The sequence below is a fragment of the Salmo trutta genome, chromosome 1 (assembly GCF_901001165.1).
Source record: "Salmo trutta chromosome 1, fSalTru1.1, whole genome shotgun sequence".
NCBI classification, from domain to species: Eukaryota; Metazoa; Chordata; class Actinopteri; order Salmoniformes; family Salmonidae; genus Salmo; species Salmo trutta.
Genome location: NC_042957.1, coordinates 12,529,231 through 12,551,103, shown reverse-complemented (window position 1 = coordinate 12,551,103; position 21,873 = coordinate 12,529,231). Strand labels below are relative to the sequence as shown.

The 21,873-nt window shown below is 45.6% G+C and overlaps 2 long non-coding RNA genes across 2 annotated transcripts; both read right to left on the bottom strand.

The window, feature by feature from the left end:
* Positions 1 to 760: 760 nt before the first annotated feature.
* LOC115164268 (uncharacterized) lies at positions 761 to 4,635 on the bottom strand. The gene is made up of 9 exons (XR_003869897.1): positions 4,600 to 4,635; positions 4,260 to 4,381; positions 3,992 to 4,055; positions 3,588 to 3,672; positions 3,179 to 3,240; positions 2,782 to 3,027; positions 2,555 to 2,657; positions 2,183 to 2,370; positions 761 to 800 (listed from the first exon to the last, which is right to left on the bottom strand). It is a non-coding gene; the product is annotated as an uncharacterized LOC115164268 (long non-coding RNA).
* Positions 4,636 to 4,670: 35 nt separating this feature from the next.
* LOC115201190 (uncharacterized) lies at positions 4,671 to 20,789 on the bottom strand. Its single transcript, XR_003879708.1, has 3 exons — positions 20,767 to 20,789; positions 19,836 to 20,560; positions 4,671 to 4,712 (listed from the first exon to the last, which is right to left on the bottom strand). It is a non-coding gene; the product is annotated as an uncharacterized LOC115201190 (long non-coding RNA).
* Between the last annotated feature and the right edge of the window lie 1,084 nt (positions 20,790 to 21,873).

The following is a 21,873-nucleotide window of genomic DNA, read 5'->3' as shown; positions in this document are numbered from 1 at the left end:
ACATGCTCCGAATATAACAGGTGTAGAGCTTACCGTGAAACGCTTATTTACAAGCCCTTAACCAACAATGCAGTTCAAGAAATATAGAAAATATTTACTAAATAACTAAAGTAAAAAATGTAATAAAAAGTAACAATAAAATTACATAACAATAACGAGGCTATATACAGGGGGTACCAGTACCAAGTCAATGTGCGGGGGTACAGGTTAGTCAAGGTCATTTGTACATGTAGATGGGGTAAAGTGACTATGCATAGACAATAAACAGCGAGTAGCAGCAGTATAAAAATGGGGGGGGGGGGGGTCAATGTAAATAGTCCGGGTGATTAATTGTTCAGTAGTCTTACAGCTTGGGGGTAGAAGCTGTTAATGGAAATTTTTGGGGCCTTCCTTTGACACCGCCTAGTATATAGGTCCTGGATAGCAGGAATCTTGGCCCCAGTGATGTGTTGGGCCGTACGCACTAACCTCTGTAGCGCCTTACGGTCAGATGCCGAGCAGTTGCCATGCCAGGCGGCGATGCAACCAGTCAGAATGCTCTCGATGGTGCAGCTGAAGAACTTTTTGAGGAACTTGGAACCCATACCAAATCTTTTCAGTCTCCTGTGGGGGAAAAGGTGTTGCCGTGCCCTCTTCATGACTGTCTTGGTGTGTTTGGACCATGATAGTTTGTTGGTGATGTGGACACCAAGGAACTTGAAACTCTCGACCCGCTCCACTACAGCCCCGTCGATGTTAATGGAGGCCTGTTCGGCCCTCCTTTTCCTGTAGTCCACAATCATCTCCAGCAACTACTTTTCCTGGGGTCCAAACACATAAAGGCCCTTATATCACACATTAAACAAAAGATAAAACAGTACATCATATAACATTATTACATCACTACATATGAACAATATAAAATGTATAATACCACCATACAACAATATACGTGCGGTTGCTAGCGCTTGTGTGCGTGTGTCTGTACCTTTGTGTGCGTCTCTTCACAGTCCATAAGGTGTATTTTTACCTCTTTTTTAATGTAGTACTGTGTGTATGTATGTATATATACTCTAATGGCAAGAGTGTGCAAAGCTGTCTTAAAGGCAAAGGGTGGCTACATTGAAGAAAATACTTTTTTGGTTACTACATGATTCCATGTGTTATTTCATAGTTTTAATGTGTTCACTATTATTCTACCATATGGAAAATAGTAAAAAATAAAGAAAAACCCTTGAATGAGTAGGTGTGTCCAAACTTTTGACTGGTACTGTATGTCCTCATTTACCATTAATCCCTGTCATTTCGTTACATACATTTCTGTTAATGCAAGGATTAATGAAGCCTACAGTCATTTACCATTCTCATTCTCGGAGTGGAAACGTTGTTTGCAGAGTTCACAACCTGCTACACCTGTGAGATTTTTTTTTTGGGGGGGGGGGGGTTCATTTCATACACTACATGGTCAAAAGTATATGGACACCTGCTCGTCGAACATCTCATTCCAAAATCATGGGCAGGCTTTCCACTAGATGTTGGAACATTGCTGCGGGGATTTGCTTCCATTCAGTCACAAGAGCATTAGTGAGGTTGAGCACTGATGTTGGGCGATTAGGCCTGGCTCGCAGTCGGTGTTCCAATTCATCCCAAAGGTGTTAAATGGGGTTGAGGTCAGGGCTCTGTGCAGGCTAATCAAGTTTTTCCACACCGATCTCGACAAACCATTTCTGTATGGACCTCGCTTTGTGTATTGGGGAAATGTCATGCTGAAACAGGAAAGGGCTTTCCCCAAAATGTTGCAACAAAGTTGGAAGCACAGAATCGTCTAGAATGTTACTGTATGCTGTAGCATTAAGATTTCCCTTCACTGGATCTAAGGGGCCTAGCCCTAACCATGAAAAACATGGTTAGTGCTAGGCATTCTGGGTTCCTCTGTGACACAGTCAAGAAAGTAAAGTGTCACCAGCAACAACTCAGAGGGCCTTACATATGGGGCAGGCATAGCTGATTAATGTTCTGCACATTTCAACGGCCATACACGACAAATTGAGCAAAGTGATATTAGAATTTGCCCAAAACTTCATGTTTGCTGAAACAAATGTATTAAACATGCTAATGTATTTGTAAAAGGTATATTTGATGTTAATTTGTCAGTTTAGAAGTGATATATGAGTAAGAGTTTAGATAATGTGACATAAATTACCTGGGTCATCCTTCAGGCCTTTGACCTTAAATGTACACTTTGGTTAACTGCTCCTTGAGGATTTTCTTCTGCTGCAGCTCTGCCTTCTCTATGGTTGAGATCCATTGGCTCAACTCATTCAGCTTGCTCTCAGTCTCTTCCACAATGCACTCTGCAGCAACGGCGTTAACCTGTAGGGGGCTCAGCCTCTGCATGGAGCCACGTGAGACAGCCACACAGGACAACACAACCAGTTAGCTACAAGGTTGTACAGTACCATACAATATTACAGTAATCATAACGCTTTGATGCCTGGGGCACTCAACTGGTGTCTAGTTGTCTTGTTGGTCAGGGAATTAACAAAGCTAGACCTGTATTTACTGTTGGACTGACCTTTTGTGATGACAAGTGGAGGTATTGTGATGTTGGAGGGTACTCTGTCTGGCTCTTGGGGAGGCACTACCATGGCCAGGGCTTGGAATGGACGTCATGGAGCCTATTTGGTTTAGGGGAGATAGTACAAAAGTATATTTGGTATCAATTATACAAATTTCATGTCAATATATACATGTTTGTAGAAGTACAGTAGATGTTTATGTTTGTAAACCAGTGTTCCCAACCTGAGAGGTGTCTTGGGAGGGGGGTGAGAGATGAGATAAGTCTGGCATGGGGCCCGAAACAATGTTGTTGGGGTAGTTGAGGAGCTAGGACACCACAATTGTGTGACCCCCCTTAGCACCTCTTTCTCCTCTTCGCTCTCTTTTCCTTCCTTGTCCTCCTCGACGATTCTAAGATCTCGCTCAGGTCCATCTTCCAACTGTCAGGGACTACCTTGATTTTGAGGAAATGCACTGCCCCGTCCAACCCTGGGATTAGCCCGAGCAAGTCAAGAGTTACAGATCAATTGTATCTCAATTCAGTTGAATAAGACATTTGATTTCTCCTTAAGAATGCCCATTCAGTTCCTGAACTAAGTGGAATTGTGAGTGTAGAGCTCCCTAGGTGAGCCATCCTTACCGTCCTCCTATGAGAAATCAGGCTTAGAGATGCTGTCCATGTTCACTTCATGGATCTCCTTTCTGGCCAGTGTGAATGAAAAAACAACACACAAAAATATCTAAATGCATGAGCATTCAGCAAAAAAAATACAAACTGTGAGAAGACTGTATTAGTGTGCTTCTACACCTGCATTGCTTGCTGTTTGGGGTTTTCGGCTGGGTTTCTTATACAGCACTTTGTGACATCAGCTGATGTAAGATGGGCTTTATAAATACATTTGATTGATTGATTAAAAATGCATGCCTATTTGCATTGCCCTTGGCCATAACATGCATGACAGGGCAAAAATCAAACAAGATATAATATGTTTTAACTAAATCTAATTTCCTTAAAACTATGACAGAAAAGTAGGATAACCAATGCTTACAATTGTGTGTGCAAATGACCTCACTAAACATTGGTCGTGCTCGACTTTCATTCGAGGGGTTCTGTCCCCTCTTCGATTCATGATTCTGCAAGACAGACAGAAAGACAGGAGTGAGTCAAATGGACACATGGAAACACATGAGCCTATTCAAGCAGTCATGCATCTAAACCACCCCCAAGCAGCACCCTAAATGGCACCCTATTCACTATAATGTGCGCTGTTTGACAAGATCCCTACGGGCCCTGATTAAAGTAGTGCACTATAAAAGGGAATATGGTGCTATTTGGGAAGCTCATCCACATTTATGCAAACGTGTGAACAACTCATGCAAAAAAGGCTATGTTCCTGACATGAACTGTTTCCCAGAGATCAGGCCAGGCCAGAGCGTTAGGGAGAGGTCTCACCAGGTCAGCCCCCGTCTGCAGAATCACGTCAGCCACGTCTGTGTGGCAACATGGACATTGGTTTCTGAGGACAAGAACACAGGTGTAAATTACACCCCAAGGGTTGTGTGATCTGATTAACAAAAGGAAAAACTTGAGGTTTTTGGTGATAGCCCAATGAATTTCCAGAATGTATGAATTGAGGATGAGAATCTCAAATAGATGTTGGTAGAGTTTGGTTTGAGAGAACCAAACAAAGAGGCTGTCCAGTTGGAGCGGTTCTGCTCACCTGCTGCCAGCAGATATTTGACCAGGTGCCGCTCTATGAGAAGTGTTGAGCTGACCAGTTTGATGTTGGCCCCGGCAGGGCCGTTTCCTGGGTCTCCTCTGTCTGAGCGTTGTTGTTGGTACCTGCAGACAACAAAGACTACAGTCGTGGCCAAAAGTTTTGAGAATTACACAAATATTAATTTTCAAAGACTGTTGCCTCAGTTTGTATGATGGCAATTTGCATATACTCCAGAATGTTATGAATGTTATCAGATGAATTGTAATTAATTGCAAAGTCCCTCTTTGCCATGCAAATTAACTGAATCCCAAAAAACATTTCCACTGCATTTCAGCCCTACCACAAAAGGACCAGCTGCTCTGTCATGCTGATTGAGTTCGAATAACAGCCTGGAAGCTTCAAAAGGAGGGTGGTGCTTGCAATCATTGTTATTCCTCTGTCAACCATGGTTACCTGCAAGGAAACATGCGCCGTCATCATTGCTTTACACAAAAAGGGCTTCACAGGCAAGGATATTGCTGCCAGTAAGATTGCACCTAAATCAACCATTTGTCAGATCATCAAGAACTTCAAGGAGAGCGGTTCAATTGTTGTGAAGAAGGCTTCAGGGCGCCCAAGAAAGTCCAGCAAGCGCCAGGAGCGTCTCCTAAAGTTGATCCAGCTGCGGGATCGGGGCACGACTATTACAGAGCTTGCTCAGGAATGGCAGCAGGCAGGTGTGAGTGCATCTGCACGCACAGTGAGGCGAAGACTTTTGGAGGATGGCCTGGTGTCAAGAAGGGCAGCAAAGAAGCCACTTCTCTCCAGGAAAAACATCAGGGACAGACTGATATTCTGCAAAAGGTACAGGGATTGGACTGCTGAGGACTGGGGTAAAGTCATTTTCTCTGATGAATCCCCTTTCCGATTGTTTGGGGCATCTGGAAAAAAAGCTTGTCCGGAGAAGACAAGGTGAGCGCTATCATCAGTCCTGTGTCATGCCAACAGTAAAGCATCCTGAGACCATTCATGTGTGGGGTTGCTTCTCAGCCAAGGGAGTGGGCTCACTCACAATTTGATAACTAAGTGGCTCGGGGAACAAAACATTGATATTTTGGGTCCATGGCCAGGAAACTCCCCAGACCTTAATCCTATTGAGAACATGTAGTCAATCCTCGAGGCGGGTGGACAAACAAAAACCCACAAATTCTGACAAACTCCAAGCATTGATTATTCAAGAATGGGCTGCCATCAGGCAGGATGTGGCCCAAAAGTTAATTGACAGCATGCCAGGGTGGATTGCAGAGGTCTTGAAAAAGAAAGGTCAACACTGCAACTATTGACTCTTTGCATTAACTTCATGTAATTGTCAATAAAAGCCTTTGATACTTGTGAAATGCTTGTAATTATACTTCAGTATTCCATAGTAACATATGACAAAAATATCTAAAGACACTGAAGCAGCAGACTTTGTGGAAATTAATGTGTCATTCTCAAAACGTTTGGCCACGACTGTACACTCTTAGAAACCTAAAATGGTTCTCCGGTTGTCCACATAGGAAAACCCTTTGAAGAACCCTTTTTGGTTCCAGGTAGATCCCTTTTGGGTTCCATGCAGATCCCTTTTCACAGAGCTCACGCCCCAACATGAGTGAGGCCGAGGAGATTCCCGTAGAGGAGTGACAGGCTGTGTGGTAGTGGAGAAGGGTCTGGGAGAGTACAGTCCCCAGAGAGCAACCTTCGGCCATGTGCGCGCACAGTCCATTTGTTAGAGACTGATTCAATATTTCCATAGAAAGCAGTACGGATGTGGGTAACACCTTTGCCTGTTAGGTAAGAGGTGAAGTCGTTCGACAGGAACTGGGGTCCATTGTCCGTGGTAATGGCCTGAGGCAGGCCCCAGCGAGCAAAGAGCTGATCCAGAAAGTTGACTATGGTCTCCGCTGTGACTGTGTCCATTGGGGTGACTTTGGGCCATTTAGAGTGAAGGTCATACAGCACAATGAGCAACCTTTGATGGTGTGAGACGTCGTGTAGCTCCCCACAAACCTCGAGCTGTAGGTGCTCCAAATGCCCAGTCCAGGGGCTGTACAAGGGAAGGAGCAGGTGGGCCCGTCTTCCCACTGATGAGGCATGATGTGCAGGACCTGATGAGCTCTTCAAGGTCACAATCTATGCCAGGCCACCACAACATGTCACGACACCGCTGTTTCAGTTTGACAATGCCGAGATGACCTTAGTTCGGCATCGCCATTACACGACCCGAGGGCCAAAGGGATCACTGCACAGTGGCCAGCGTGCGACGCAGGCATCACCCCAGCATGACAGTTTGATTTTCACACTTGAGAATGACTCCAGTTCTGATGGGATGTGGGAAGGCCATCTGTTCCTGACGTACTCAATGAGTGTACCAAATGATGGTTCTGCAGTTGACGCGTCCTCGAGTTCTTGCAGGGACACAGCATTCTGTAGAGAGAAGACAAGATGCACCAACTCCTCTTCCCCATCTGTCACCATTTGAGTAGATGAGCTCTGCGAGGTGATGGGGAGGGGGAGGGACAGGAAGTCTGCTACATTGTCTTTTCCTGGAGTAAACTGTACTTGGAAATCATACTGTTGTAGGCAATCTGACCACCTTTGGAGACGGAGGGCCCTGTGTCCCCCGCCAGTGTTGGACTTCAGGGCTGTCAGGTCTGTTCTGAGGGTGAAGGAGCGACCATAAAAAAAAGGTAGAGATGCCATCTCTCACAAGCAAAAGCCTTGCGCTCCCCTACTGAGTGCTTTTGCTCTGTCGGAAAGAGCGCGAGAGACGAAAGCTATGGGCTTATCCACATCATCATGCAGCTGAGACAGGACAGCCATCATAGCCACTGCTGAGGCGTTGCAGGTCACCAGCGTGGGGCAGTTCAAGTGAAAATGAGCCAGGGGGTTGGAGACGTGGTGAGAAGGCGTTTTAGCTCCTTGATCGACTCCTGACAGGCCGGAGTCCAATTCCAAGGAGTGTCCTGCTTAAGAAGCTGTCGCAGTGGTGACGTGATGAAGGAATATTCTGGTAGAAACAGCATGTTTATTTTTAATTTTTTATTTCACCTTTATTTAACCAGGTAGGCAAGTTGAGAACAAGTTCTCATTTACAATTGCGACCTGGCCAAGATAAAGCAAAGCAGTTCGACAACATACAAAAACACAGAGTTACACATGGAGTAAAACAACATACAATCAATGATGCAGTAGAAAAAAATAAGACTATATACAATGTGAGCAAATGATGTGAGATAAGGGAGGTAAAGGCAAAAAAATGCCATGGTGGCAAAGTAAATAAAGTATAGCAAGAAAAACACTGGAATGGTAGATTTGTAGTTTGAAGAAAGTTCAAAGTTAAAATATAAATAATATGGTGCAAAGGAGCAAAATAAATAAAATAAATAAATACAGTAGGGGAAGAGGTAGTAGTTTGGGCTAAATTATAGATGGGCTATGTACAGGTGCAGTGATCTGTGAGCTGCTCTGACAGCTGGTGCTTAAAGCTAGTGAGGGAGATAAGTGTTTCCAGTTTCAGAGATTTTTGTAGTTCGTTCCAGTCATTGGCAGCAGAGAACTGGAAGGAGAGACGACCAAAGGAGGAGTTGGCTTTAGGGATGACCAGAGAGATATACCTGCTGGAGCGCGTGCTACAGGTGGGTGCTGCTATGGTGACCAGTGAGCGGAGATAAGGGGGGACTTTACCTAGCAGGGTCTTGTAGATGACCTGGAGCCAATGTGTTTGGCGACGATTATGAAGCGAAGGCAAGCCAACGAGAGCGTACAGGTCGCAGTGGTGGGTAGTATATGGGGCTTTGGTGACAAAACGGATGGCACTGTGATAGACTGCATCCAATTTGTTGAGTAGAGTGTTGGAGGCTATTTTGTAAATGACATCGCCGAAGTCGAGGATCGGTAGGATGATCAGTTTTACGAGGGTATGTTTGGCAGCATGAGTGAAGGATGCTTTGTTGCGAAATAGGAAGCCAATTCTAGATTTCACTTTGGATTGGAGATGATTGATGTGAGTCTGGAAGGAGAGTTTACAGTCTAACCAGACACCTAGGTATTTGTAGTTGTCCACAAATTCTAAGTTAGAACCGTCCAGAGAAGTGATGCTGGACAGGCGGGCAGGTGCAGGCAGCGATCGGTTGAAGAGCATGCATTTAGTTTTACTTGTGTTTAGGAGCAGTTGGAGACCACGGAAGGAGAGTTGAATGGCATTGAAGCTCGTCTGGAGGGTTGTTAACACAGTGTCCAAAGAAGGGCCAGAAGTATACAGAATGGTGTCGTCTGCGTAGAGGTGGATCAGAGATTCACCAGCAGCAAGAGCGACATCATTTATGTATACAGAGAAAAGAGTTGGCCCAAGAATTGAACCCTGTGGTACCCCCATAGAGACTGCCAGAGGTCCAGACAGTAGGCCCTCCGATTTGACACACTGAACTCTGTCAGAGAAGTAGTTGGTGAACCAGGCGACGCAATCGTTTGAGAAACCAAGGCTACTGAGTCTGCCGATGAGGATGTGGTGATTAACAGAGTCAAAAGCTTTGGCCAGGTCAATGAATACGGTAGCACAGTATTGTTTCTTATCGATGGCGGTTACGATGTCGTTTAGGACCTTGAGCGTGGCTGAGGTGCACCCATGACCAGCTCTGAAACCAGATTGCATAGCGGAGAGGGTGCGGTGGGATTCGAAATGGTCGGTAATCTGTTTGTTGACTTGGCTTTCGAAGACCTTAGAAAGGCAGGGTAGGATGGATATAGGTCTGTAGCAATTTGGGTCAAGAGTGTCACCTCCTTTGAAGAGGGGGATGACTGCAGCTGCTTTCCAATCTATGGGAATCTCAGACGACACGAAAGAGAGGTTGAACAGGCTAGTAATAGGGGTTGCAATAATTTCGGCAGATAATTTTAGAAAGAAAGGGTCCAGATTGTTAAGCCCAGCTGATTTGTAGGGGTCCAGATTTTGCAGCTCTTTCAGAACATCAGCTGAATGGATTTGGGAGAAGGAGAAATGGGGGAGGCTTGGGCGAGTAGCTGTGGGGGGTGCAGTGCTGTTGAATGCAGTAGGGGTAGTTAGGTGGAAAGCATTGCCAGCCATAGAAAAATGCTTATTGAAATTCTCAATTATAGTGGGCTTATCGGTGGTGACAGAGTTTCCTATCCTCAGTGCAGTGGGCAGTTGGGAGGAGGAGTTCTTATTCTCCATGGACTTTACAATGTCCCAGAACTTTTTAGAGTTGGAGTTGCACGAAGCAAATTTCTGTATGAAAAAGCTAGCCTTGGCGTTTCTAACTGCCTGTGTGTATTGGTTTCTAACTTCCCTAAAAAGCTGCATATCGCGGGGGCAGTTCGATGCTAATGCAGAACGCCACAGGATATTTTTGTGTTGGTTAAGGGCAGTCAGGTCTGGGGAGAACCAAGGGCTATATCTGTTCCTGGTTCTAAATTTCTTGAAAGGGGCATGCTTATTTAAGATGGAGAGGAAGGCATTTAAAAAAAATAACCAGGCATCCTCTACTGACGGGATGAGGTCAATATCCTTCCAGGATACCCGGGCCAGGTCGATTAGAAAGGCTTGCTCGTTGAAATGTTTCAGGGAGCGTTTGACAGTGATGAGTGGAGGTCGTTTGACCGCTGACCCATTACGGGTGCAGGCAATGAGGCAGTGATCGCTGAGATCTTGGTTGAAAACAGCAGAGGTGTATTTAGAGGGCACGTTGGTTAGGATGATATCTATGAGGGTGCCAGTGTTTGCGGCTTTGGGGTTGTACCTGGTGGGTTCATTAATAATTTGTGTGAGATTGAGGGCATCAAGCTTGGATTGTAGGATGGCTGGGGTGTTAAGCATGTCCCAGTTTAGGTCACCTAGTAGCACGAGCTCTGAAGATAGATGGGGGGCAATCAGTTCACATATGGTGTCCAGAGCACAGCTAGGGGCCGAGGGGGGTCTATAGCAGGCGGCAACGGTGAGAGACTTGTTTTTGGAGAGGTGGATTTTTAAAAGTAGAAGTTCAAATTGTTTGGGTACAGACCTGGATAGCAGGACAGAACTTTGCAGGCTATCTCTGCAGTAGATTGCAACACCGCCCCCTTTGGTCGTTCTATCTTGTCTGAAAACGTTGTAGTTAGGGATGAAGATTTCAGAGTTTTTGGTGGACTTCCTAAGCCAAGATTCAGACACAGCTAGGACATCCGGGTTGGCAGAGTGTGCTAAAGCAGTGAATTAAACAAACTTAGGGAGGAGGCTTCTAATGTTAACATGCATGAAACCAAGGTTATTACGGTTACAGAAGTCATCAAAAGAGAGCACCTGGGGAGTAGGAGTGGAGCCAGGCACTGCAGGGCCTGGATTCACCTCTACATCCCCAGAGGAGCAGAGAAGAATAAGTATGAGGGTACGGCTAAAAGCTATAAGAATTGGTCGTCTGTGACGTCCAGAATAGAGAAAAGAAGGAGCAGGTTTCTGGGGGCGATAAAATAGCTTCAAGGTATAATGTACAGACAAAGGTATGGTGGGATGTGAGTACAGATGAGGTAAACCTAGGCATTTAATGATTATGAGAGAGATATTGTCTCTAGAAACATCATTAAAACCAGAAGATGTCATAGCATGTGTGGGTGGAGGAACTGAGAGGTTGGATGAGGTATAATGAGCAGGGCTAGAGGCTCTACAGTGAAATAAGCCAATAAACACTAACCAGAACAGCAATGGACAATGCATATTGACATTAAGGAGAGGCATGCTTAGCCGAGTGATCAAAGGGTCCAGTGAGATTCAGACAGCTAGCCGGGCCATAGGTAGCAAGCTGGTGGAAGATGGGAGGGAGGTCTGTTTTTAGCCACCTCGTGCGTTTTTGTCTGTGGGTTAGTGGGGTTCCGTGTGGAAGGGGGGACCTGTCCAAGTTGGCAAAATAGTTAGTTATAGTGGCCCAAGAAAAGTGTCCGATAGACCTATTCAGATCGCAGCCGAAAAGACAGCTAACGATTAGCCGGCCGCAGATGGGCGATCAGGTTACGTCGCGACGGAGGGGCCAGTTGGATAACTCCCTCGGGCAGATAACGTCGGTGGTCCAGTCGTGAAGACCCGATGGGGCTCCGCATCGGCAGTAAAACGGGTCAGGATAGGTGAGTTGTAACCCAGGAGACACTTCAGCTGGCTAGCTCAGGAATAGCCCAGGAGTGGCTGACGGAACGCTTCAGCTGGCTAGCTCCGTAATAATGTGTGTTAATTCCGTGACCGACGTTGCCAATAGTCACTCAGGTAGCAGCTAGTTAGCTGCCAAGATCCAGGTGTAAATGTCCAGAGCCTGCGGTAGAAATCGGAGAAAGGAGAGAGAATACTTCCGGTATGCTCTGAGTCGCGCTGTACAAAAACTGGCGATAGCTTTTCGAGCTAATGGATAGCTGAGGACAGCTAACCGTGGCTAGCTGAACTTCAACGTTAGCCAGTGAAAATGGCTAACCTCTGGCTAGCTTCTGTTGTGGAATTCAGATGAGGTAAATAATACTTTCTTTTTTAAATTGGTTAGGCGGGTTGCAGGAGAGTGCTTTGAGGTTGAGTTTTTAGGAAAAAAAATGTAAAAAGATAGGTGAAGAAAAAAATATGTAAATATATATATACACGGGACACGACAAGAGGAGGGTAATGGACGTCTGAACTGCTACGCCATCTTGGAATGGTGTACTGTAGTAGGCAGTCATACCAAGGAATGATGCCAACTGTGAAGCTGTTGTGGGGGTGGCATCCACATTCGACTGCAGTGGAGAGATGCCCTTCGATGACACCTGGAACCACACAAAATCTATGGCTGACACTGAAAAGTGTGAGTTCTCAGTGTGAGGTGATGGCGGTTGAGGCTGGTGAACACGTGCTGTAGCCGCTCATCATGAGTGGCAAGTCTGACCCATGCACCACAATGTCATCTCGGTAGACCACAACACCAGGGCAGCCGGCGATGATGTTGGTCATGATCTTCTGAAAGCAACTTGGTGGTGAGCTCAGGCCAAAAACCATGTGCTTGTAGCGATACAGTCCAGTGTGAGTGGTGAAGGCCGGTAGTTCCTGCTCTCCGGATGAAGAGGAACCTGCATATATTCCTGTCAAAGGTGGATTTTGGAGAAGACATGGGAGCCATGGAAGTGTGTTGTGAGCTCCTGGATATTTGTCAGGCACAACTGCTTTGTTGGCTGCTTGTATGCCAATGCAGGTTCTGATGCCCCCTGATTTCTTCTGAACAATCACCAGGTTCGACAGAGAGAGGCGTCGATGGGTTCGATTAGATGCTCTGCCACGAAGCGTTGGAGTTCCTCATCAACATGCGGAGGGCCAAGGAAATCCGATGCAGAGGTTGAATTCCAGGAGGAACCTTGGGGTCCAACAGCGGTTTGTGTGTGAATGCAGTCGGGCATCCCAAACCACTGAACAACTCTGGATACTGTTGATGCCACAGAGAAGACACATGAAGTATCTTGGCTCCACTGTTGTCTTGTAGAGAGAATCCAAGATGGACAAAACTGTTCAGGCCCATGATGTTTGCGCCCTGGCATCTGACCTGAAACGGGAAGGAGTCTAAGGCCTTGGAACCATAACGTACTGTGAGGTGGAGGAGGCCGATGACGTCCATCTTACTCTAACCGTAGCCAAAGAGTGTGGTGGACGGAGGCTGCAGCGGTACGTGCTGGAATAACTGGTTGTATGTTGTTGCATTTAGCAAAGACACCTTGGCATCAGTGTCAAGGAGAGCGGGAACGTAGCTCTCTTCCAGGTAGAGAGGGCACATACTAAAGTTCACTGAGTGGGGCCCAACTGTATGGATCACTGCCTGTGTGTTGTGGTTGCCGTAGGCACGCGGTTGCGCTGATGCGATAGCAGGTGTGGAAAATGTATTTAACATTTTTGACATCTGCATGTCTGGCTCTTAGCCGAGCAATCTGGAGCCCTTGAAGCTTGACAGGTAGATCGACAATTTCCACAGCGCTTCTGCAGGCACCCTTGGTGAAGCTGTGCTAGCTGTATTGCGGTGGATGAATGTTTCACTTCATAGCTAGTGTGTAGCTGCTGCACTGACTGCACCGTAATAATAGCACTTGTTGTGGGGTAAGCTTGTGTTTCAACTATTTTAGCAGCACATTCAGTGGCGGATTTAATTTGCAGAGAAAGTGTGAGTGAATTAGCAAGGGTTAAATTAGCATCTTCAAGTAACAGTCTTTCTTGTACCCGGGGGTTGGATGTTTTTTTTTCTTCAATCAGCTGATCTCTTATCAGTTTGTCCAAAATTACATGACTGTGCTAGAGCTTTAAAATCAGCTTCAAACTGGCTCGCTGACGTCGTTGTTTGAACAGCAGCTATCTCAGTAAAAAAATAAATAAATTGTTTCTTCATACAAGACCGCAGGACCCAAAGTTCTGAAAATGCGGTGCCCTTCCTCTTCGAGGCAGTATAGGAGGACAGCATGTTTCCTGGTGCCTGCAACAGTACCCATGCCTTTGGCTAGAAGGTACATTTCAAACTACCCTTTCCATTGCTCACAAGAATGAGACTTTGTTCTTTATCAACGACACAAGTTTATTAGATATCACGCTAACATGCACACTTTCCTGAGCTTGTATAACAACAACGTTTTGCCAAAGTACGGTGGCTCTTCAGGATAACAACATGGTGAGTCAAAAGACCCACACAACAAACTCACAAGAGCTAACATGTAGTAACCAAAAAAAAAAGTGTTCAACAAATCGAAATATATTTTACATTTGAGATGATTCAAAGTAGCCACCCTTTGCCTTGATGACAGCTTTGCACACTCTTGGCATTCTCTCAACCAGCTTCACCTGGAATACTTTTCCAACAGTCTTGAAGATGTTCCCACATATGCTGAGCACTTGTTGGCTGCTTTTCCTTCACTCCGTGGTCCAACTCATCTCAAACCATCTCAATTGGGTTAAGGTCGGTAATTGTCGAGGCCAGGTCATCTGATGCAGCACCATCACTCTCCTTCTTTTTCAAACGACCCTTACACAGCCTGGAGGTGTGTTGGGTCATTGTCCTGTTGAAAAACAAACCAGATGGGATGGCGTATAGCCGCAGAAAGTTGTGGTAGCCTTGCTGGTTAAGTGTGCCTTGAATTCTAAATAAATCACAGACAGTGTCACCAGCAAAGCAACCTCACACCATCACACCTCCTATTCCACGCTTCACTGTGGGAACCACACATGCAGAGATCATCCATTCACCTACTCTGCGTCTCACAAAGACACAGCGGTTGGAACCAAAAATCTCAAAATTTGGACTCATCAGACCAAAAGGACAGATTTCCACCGGTCTAATGTCCATTGCTCGTGTTTCCTGACCAAGCAAGTCTCTTCTTATTATTGGTGTCCTTTAGTAGTGGTTTCTTTGCAGCAATTTGACCATGAAGGCACTCCGCACAGGTTCAGTAATAATAACAACGAAGTCACGCCGGTGACATGACAGAGTGGGAGGACGTGTCCCTGAGCATCATATAAAACCCTATGTCAGACCACGCATTGCCTCAAAGAATCTTCTCGCCAAAAGATTACGAGTGACAAGAAAGTACTGATGGTCTTCCAGGTATTCGTAGAACCATAGTTAGTCGTAACTTCCATTCTACTTCATACCTTTCAGACCATCAATACGGTTGAAAGTATGGATGATTCATACCAACAAAGTCGCAAGGAATATCACTATTAACCTCTGATCAATGCACCTGTGCCACTGGAGGTATGGCAGAGTCCATTGACCTTGCAAAATCTTGAGAACGTGCAGGTCGACGACCAGGTAGCAGCTGTGCATATCTCATTCAGCGGCTCAACTCTCAGCGCAGCCCAGGATGTGGCGACACTTCTGGTTGAGTGACATATCACACCTGCTGGGACAGAGAGCCCTACACCCTTGTAGACCTGAGCAATGACATACACAACCCAGTGTGAAAACCTCTGCTTGGACAATGCAAGGCCTTTTGACTTCCCACCGAAGCACAGAAACAGTAGGTCTGACTTCCCGTAGTGCTCCGAGGCTTGCATATAGGGTTTGAGGGAACAGACTGGACACAGGAGATTTGCTCGCTCCTCCACATTCTGGAAAGGAGAGGGGCAGTAGGGGTGATAAAACCTTAGGCAAAAAGGCTGGATTGGGCGATTAGGTCACACCTAGGTTGTCTGCCTTCCATTGTAGGCAGACAGGACTCAGAGAGTGCGTGGAGCTCACTCACACGGTTCACTGATGAAATAGCTAAGAGGAAAGTCATTTTCAGAGATAAAATGGTTGTCCAGCTCCTTCGTATGCTCGAAGGGAGGTTTTGTTAAAGCCTCCAATACTAGTGGCAGATCCAAAGATGCCGAGTGGACAGGCCCTGGGGTGATGCAGCAGCCAGACACCTTTAAAGAATTGGCAGATTCGATTTTCTATCGATGCGTAAATGGTTAGCCAATATGGCTGAGGCATGCACCTTCAATATAGAGGCAGAGCAACCGGAGTCCAATAGTTTCTGAAGGAAGCTCAGTATAACAGGTACAGAGCAGGACACCGGTTCCTCCGCCCTGGTAGAGCACCATTCGGTAAACAGCTTCTAGCGACCAGCATACATCATCCTGGTCGATTGGGCTCTGCTATTCTGTAACGTCTCGATAAAAGCAGGATCACAGCCGATCAGTAGAGGGTCGGGCTCTTCAGAGGCCACACCCATAGCTGCAATTGGTCTTTGCTGGGATGCCATATCCTGCCATCCATCTGTGAGAGCAGGTTTTGTCTGAGGGAGCTGCCATGGTTCTCCCTCCAGAAGACTGAGCAGGGTTGGAAACCAGGGTCTCACTGGCCATCTGGGGTCAACAAGCAGCAGCCTATGCTGAGCTTGAGAGACCATGTGCAGCATTGCTAAGATCAGGGGATCAGAGGGAAAGTAAACAGTAGGCCCTCTGGCCTTGTGTTGGCTAAGGCGTCCATGTCCAGGGGGCTCTTGGACTCTGCCAAAGAGAACCAGAGGGAGCAGTGGGATGTTTGCTCTGAGGCGAACAGGTCCACATGTGCCTTTCCAAACCGCTGCCATATAATCTTCACTAGTTGCGGGTGAAGTCTCCATTCCCCCAGGGGGCGGTTTCTGTCGCGACAAGAAGTCACCACCTCATTCACTTTGCCTGGGAGATGAATGGCTCATAGGGAGGCCAGATGTGGTAGGGCTCATGTCAGGAGTTGTTGAGCCACCTGTAGGGACTGTACAGACCTCGTTCCCCCTTGATGGTTGATGTGGAAAACTCAATGTGTTGTCTGATCGTATCAGGACATGTTTGTGTTTGAGAACCATCAGAAAGTGATTCTGAATTTCTAGCATGTTGATGTGCTCTTTCCTCCAGGTCTGCCCGTGTTCCCCAGTTTGTTAGTGAAGCGTCAGTTGTGACACCTGTAGTCAGTTCGGTTCTCTTCCTCCATGGCTACAGAGTAGAGTAGCACGCTCTTGTCACCTGTATTCTGGTGTTTCTGTTCCGCTTGGGGTCCAAGCGGAGGTGGAAGTTTGTTGAACCACACTTATAGCGGCCTTAAAGACAGCATGCCTAACGGTGTCACCGCGGAGGCCGCCGTGAGCATGCCCATCAGTTGTTGGAACATTCGTACCTTCACCAGCGCGTTCAACTGGAATTGTTGCAGAAGAAGAATGCTGTCCACGTGCTGAGGTGTTATACATGCCCTCATAGTGTGGGAGTTCAGAGCCATGCCAATAAAGGTGACCTTTTGGTTGATGTGAAGTTGCTCTTTCGTTGTTCAGGGTAAGATTCAGTGCGGTGACGTGGGTCAGTGTCAGCGCTGTGCCCTCAGCCACACATTCGCGAGAGGGGTGCAGATGAGCCAGTCGTCGAGGTAAGGAAGGATCTTGAGTCCCTGAAGGTGGAGGGAGCTCAGGGCTGCGCTCATGCATTTTGTGAAGACATGAGGCGCCAGGGAGAGGCCGTAGGGTAACACCACGAACTGATATGCCTAGCCTTGGAAGGCGAACTGTAGAAAATGCCTGTGTTCTGGTAACACAGGAACGTGAATGTAAGCATCCTTTAAGTCCAGGGACGTGAACCATTCCCCTGCGGCTACGGTCTGGAGAACACTGACCGTCCGCAACATGTGAAAGGGGAGAACTTTCAGGAAGAATTGAACCATTTTAAATACAGACCTGGACGGAAGCCTCTGTCTTTCTTCGGGAACAGGTAAATAGGTTGAGTAAAAGCCATCTTGCTGTTCCGATGCTTTTACTTTTGTGATCGTGCCCTTCTCCAAGAGAGATGTAATCTCCTGGTTGAGGGTGCAAGCTTTAAGGGGGTCTGTAACTGAGTGACTGAGTGGAGAGAAGGTCATCATCACAGATATCAGAGTCCTCTGTTGCATCCTCCATGCTGGAGGGAGTGCTATAGGGTCCCGACTCAGGGAGCTTGAAGGAACGCAAAGCGTTTTTAGCTGCTCTATCTCAGAGGACAAAGAATTGACCTTCTGAGTGAGGCGCTTATTTTTTGACATTTTCACAGGGGGGCCGCCATCGGTTTCGTGGCCCTGGATGGGTCCTGGCTAGAGGTCGACCGATTATGATTTTTTTCAACGCTGATACAGATACCGATTATTGGAGGGCCAAAAAAAGACGATATCGATTAACCGGCCGATTCTTTTAGTTATTTTTTGTAATAATGACAATTACAACAATACTGAATGAACACTTATTTTAACTTAATATAATACATCAATAAAATCAATTTAGCCTCAAATAAATAATGAAACATGTTCAATTTGATTTAAATAATGCAAAAACAAAGGGTTGGAGAAGAAAGTAAAAGTGCAATATGTGCCATGTAAAAAAGCTAACGATTAAGTTCCTTGCTCAGAACATGAGAACATATGAAAGCTGGTGGTTCCTTTTAACATGAGTCTTCAATATTCCCAGGTAAGATGTTTTAGGTTGTAGTTATTATAGGAATTATAGGACTATTTCTCTCTATACAATTTGTATTTCATATACCTTTGACTATTGGAAGTTCTTATAGGCACTTTAGTATTGCCAGTGTAACTGTATAGCTTCCGTCCCTCTCCTCGCTCCTACCTGGGCTCGAACCAGGAACACATCGACAACAGCCACCCTCGAAGCAGCGTTACCCATGTAGAGGAAGGGAAAAAACTACTCCAAGTCTCAGAGCGAGTGACGTTTGAAACGCTATTAGCGCGCACCTGGCTAACTAGCTAGCCATTTCACATGGGTTACACCAGCCTCATCAGGCTTGAAGTCATAAACAGCGCAATGCATTGCGAAGGGCTGCTGGCAAAACGCACGAAAGTGCTATTTTGAATGAATGCTTACGAGCCTGCTGCTGCCTACCACCGCTCAGTCAGACTGCTCTATCAAATCATAGACTTAATTATAACATAATAACACACAGAAACACGAGCCTTAGGTCATTAATATGGTCGAATTCAGAAACTATCATCTCGAAAACAAAACGTTATTCCTGTTACATTGCACAACCTTCAGTGTTATGTCATAATTACGTAAAATTCTGACAAATTACCCAAAGTGTTGCATATACCCTGACTGCGTGCAATGAATGCAAAATGACACAATTTCACCTGGTTAATATTGCCTGCTAACCTGGATTTCATTTAGCTAAATATGCAGGTTTAAAAATATATACTTCTGTGTATTGATTTTAAGAAAGGCATTGATGTTTATGGTTAGGTACAGTCGTGCAACGATTGTGCTTTTTTCTCAAATGCGCTTTTGTTAAATCATCCCCGTTTGGCGAAGTCGGCTGTCTTTGTTAGGAAGAAATAGTCTTCACAATTCGCAACGAGCCAGGCGGCCCAAACTGCTGCATAAACCCTGACTCTGTTTGCATTTTCCCTAGTTAAAAGAAATTCATGTTAGCAGGCAATATTAACTAAATATGCAGGTTTAGAAATATATACTTGTGTATTGATTTTAAGAAAGGCATTGATGTTTATGGTTGGAGCAACGTGTACCTAAGCGATTATATGCAACGCAGGACAGGCTAGATAAACTAGTAATATCATCAACCATGTGTAGTTAACTAGTGATTATGATTGATTGATTGTTTTTTATAAGTTAAGTTTAATGCTAGCTAGCAACTTACCTTGGCTTCTTACTGCATTCGCGTAACCTCGTGGAGTGCAATGTAAAGCAGGTGGTTAGAGCGTTGGACTAGTTAATCGTAAGGTTGCAAGATTGAATCCCTGAGCTGACAAGGTAAGAATGTGTCTTTCTGCCCCTGAACAAGGCAGTTAACCCACCGTTCCTAGGCCGTCATTGAAAATAAGAATGTGTTCTTAACTGACTTGCCTAGTTAAATAATGGTCTAAAAAAAATTTAATTAAAAAATAAAAAAAAAATCGGCCATGTCGGTGTCCAAAAATACAGATTTCCGATTGTTATGAAAACTTGAAATCGGCCCTAATTAATTGGCCATTCCGATTAATCGGTCGACCTCGAGTCCTGGCTAACAATGCTGGACGCTTGTAAATTATCTGTGAAAACCAGGCCCTCAACTCTGGCTAGCCGTGCTTCCCTCACCTTCACAAACAGGATGGCACAGTTAATGCAGGGGTCAGAAAAGGCCTCACACGCAGGTGGCCAACGCCACGGCAGGGGTAGCACAGGTCATGACCATCTTCTACTTGTAGTTCAGCTCCACAAGAGGCGCAGTCATGCATGCCAAGTATCATGGTGATGCAGTGTTTTCTCAGCTCAGAAGGTGAAGAAAACAATGATAAAATATAAATATTTCTTATGCAACATACTTATTAATCAAATTAACTAACATAATAGTAACAGGAGACTGTATTACAACAGCTACCACAATACACAGTAAAGGTATTGAGCTACAATAATCTGGCGGGAGTTGTACAGCACCCGCAAAATAATTTTGGGTGAGCCTAGCTACGACCACAGGGCTGGAGCATGAAACATATCATGTTTAAACGTAGGCTTATATATGCGAAACACGCACAAATGGCAGATGTTTGGTAAGCCAAGATGACAACACACAGTGGCAGCTAGGTTGAGTTGGTAAACCACCTAGCTAGCTTTTAGCATGCTAGTAATACCAGGGGAGAGGGATGCCTAGGGGAGGTGTAACAGATGCTGATCATACTCTCCTTGTGTTGTGTTTTGTCCAAATAAATCACCCCAGGCACTGGTCCCAGCTGAACATTATTTATTATCTGCTGTTGTTAAATAGCAAACAGCACGTTAGTTGTGCAGGGCTTGATGATGTTGATGGCTGTCGATGGTAAAATCTGTAGCATGAAAACAACAGCAGTGGGCTTACGTGACCAGCATGCTAGCTAACACACTTATATACAGCAATCATATACCAAAGCACATCCGAGAGAACCCCTCAATCCCTAACAGGTACCATATACCCACACATGTATAAATCAGCAATGTACAGCAAACTTGTATACATTCTAAAATATACAACAGTATTCAGAACGTGACCTACCACTTGCATCACATTTTCATACTGGGGAGACCTGCCTTTCGCGATCTCCCCCATCTGCAAGCGGGGCCAATCACAACACGCCCTATTGTCATCGGAATTGAACCAACCAATAAGAATGCTTGAACATTAAATACACCTTTCTTTAGAGGCAAGTGGAAACATGACCAACCCTGTTACAGAAGCAATCTGAATCTCACGCTGTATAGCTGGCTAAACTAACATCCTTCCTAGACGCGGTTATCTAGGGAAGTGACCCTTTGGAGTTTTAAATAATCGAAGGACGACTAGTGCCCGGTGGCCTCGATAACGAACACAACAGTGTAGGATATCTTGACAAGGTAGGCACCGGAGTACAGTGGCCAACACACACACTAGCTGGGGGGCTAAGTCAGCACAAGACAAGGAAGCCCGATGTCCTCCAATAAAGGGGATAGGTAGGGGAGAGCTGTCACTTTGGCCGGCCCGCTCATTTGGCAGAATTAGGCGGCAAATTGACGAGGGTGGCATTTTCTGAGCCAAACTCACAACAACACATAAAACATAATTCTGCTAAAAAAACAATGACCATTTCTCTCAACCAGTGCCTTGTGGGCTTTTTATGTGAGTGCTGATGCCACCCTGTGATAAACAGTTCCCACTTTGTCAAAGGGAGGGGCACAAAATATGTTGCTTGTCCGTTCCCAGCTCGCCTCTCCAGGGTGCTGTTGGAGAGACGCATAGCTGGGGCGCTCCACCAAAGTTCGGTCCAAACAAATATCAAAAACATATCATGTAGCAGATATAGGATATGGTAGAAAGAGTATGTGGCCTTTTCTGTAGCCTACAGGCTGTCATACATTTTATATCCAATGTAATGAGACGGACACCTTTTACATCATGCCGGTTTCTCCGATCAAATAGCCTAATTTAAATTACGGCCAATAAAATAAAACATGCGCTGTCATGTTAAGAAACAACATATCCTAAAAACAGGACATGGGAAGATGCCATCCGAAATGGGAGCAGCGGAGCAGTCAACTTGCTTGATACTACTAAAATAACTTTGCGAGAAGAAATAATGGACAATGCGTGTCTGGTGTACGGTTTTATATGAACCACGCACACTTC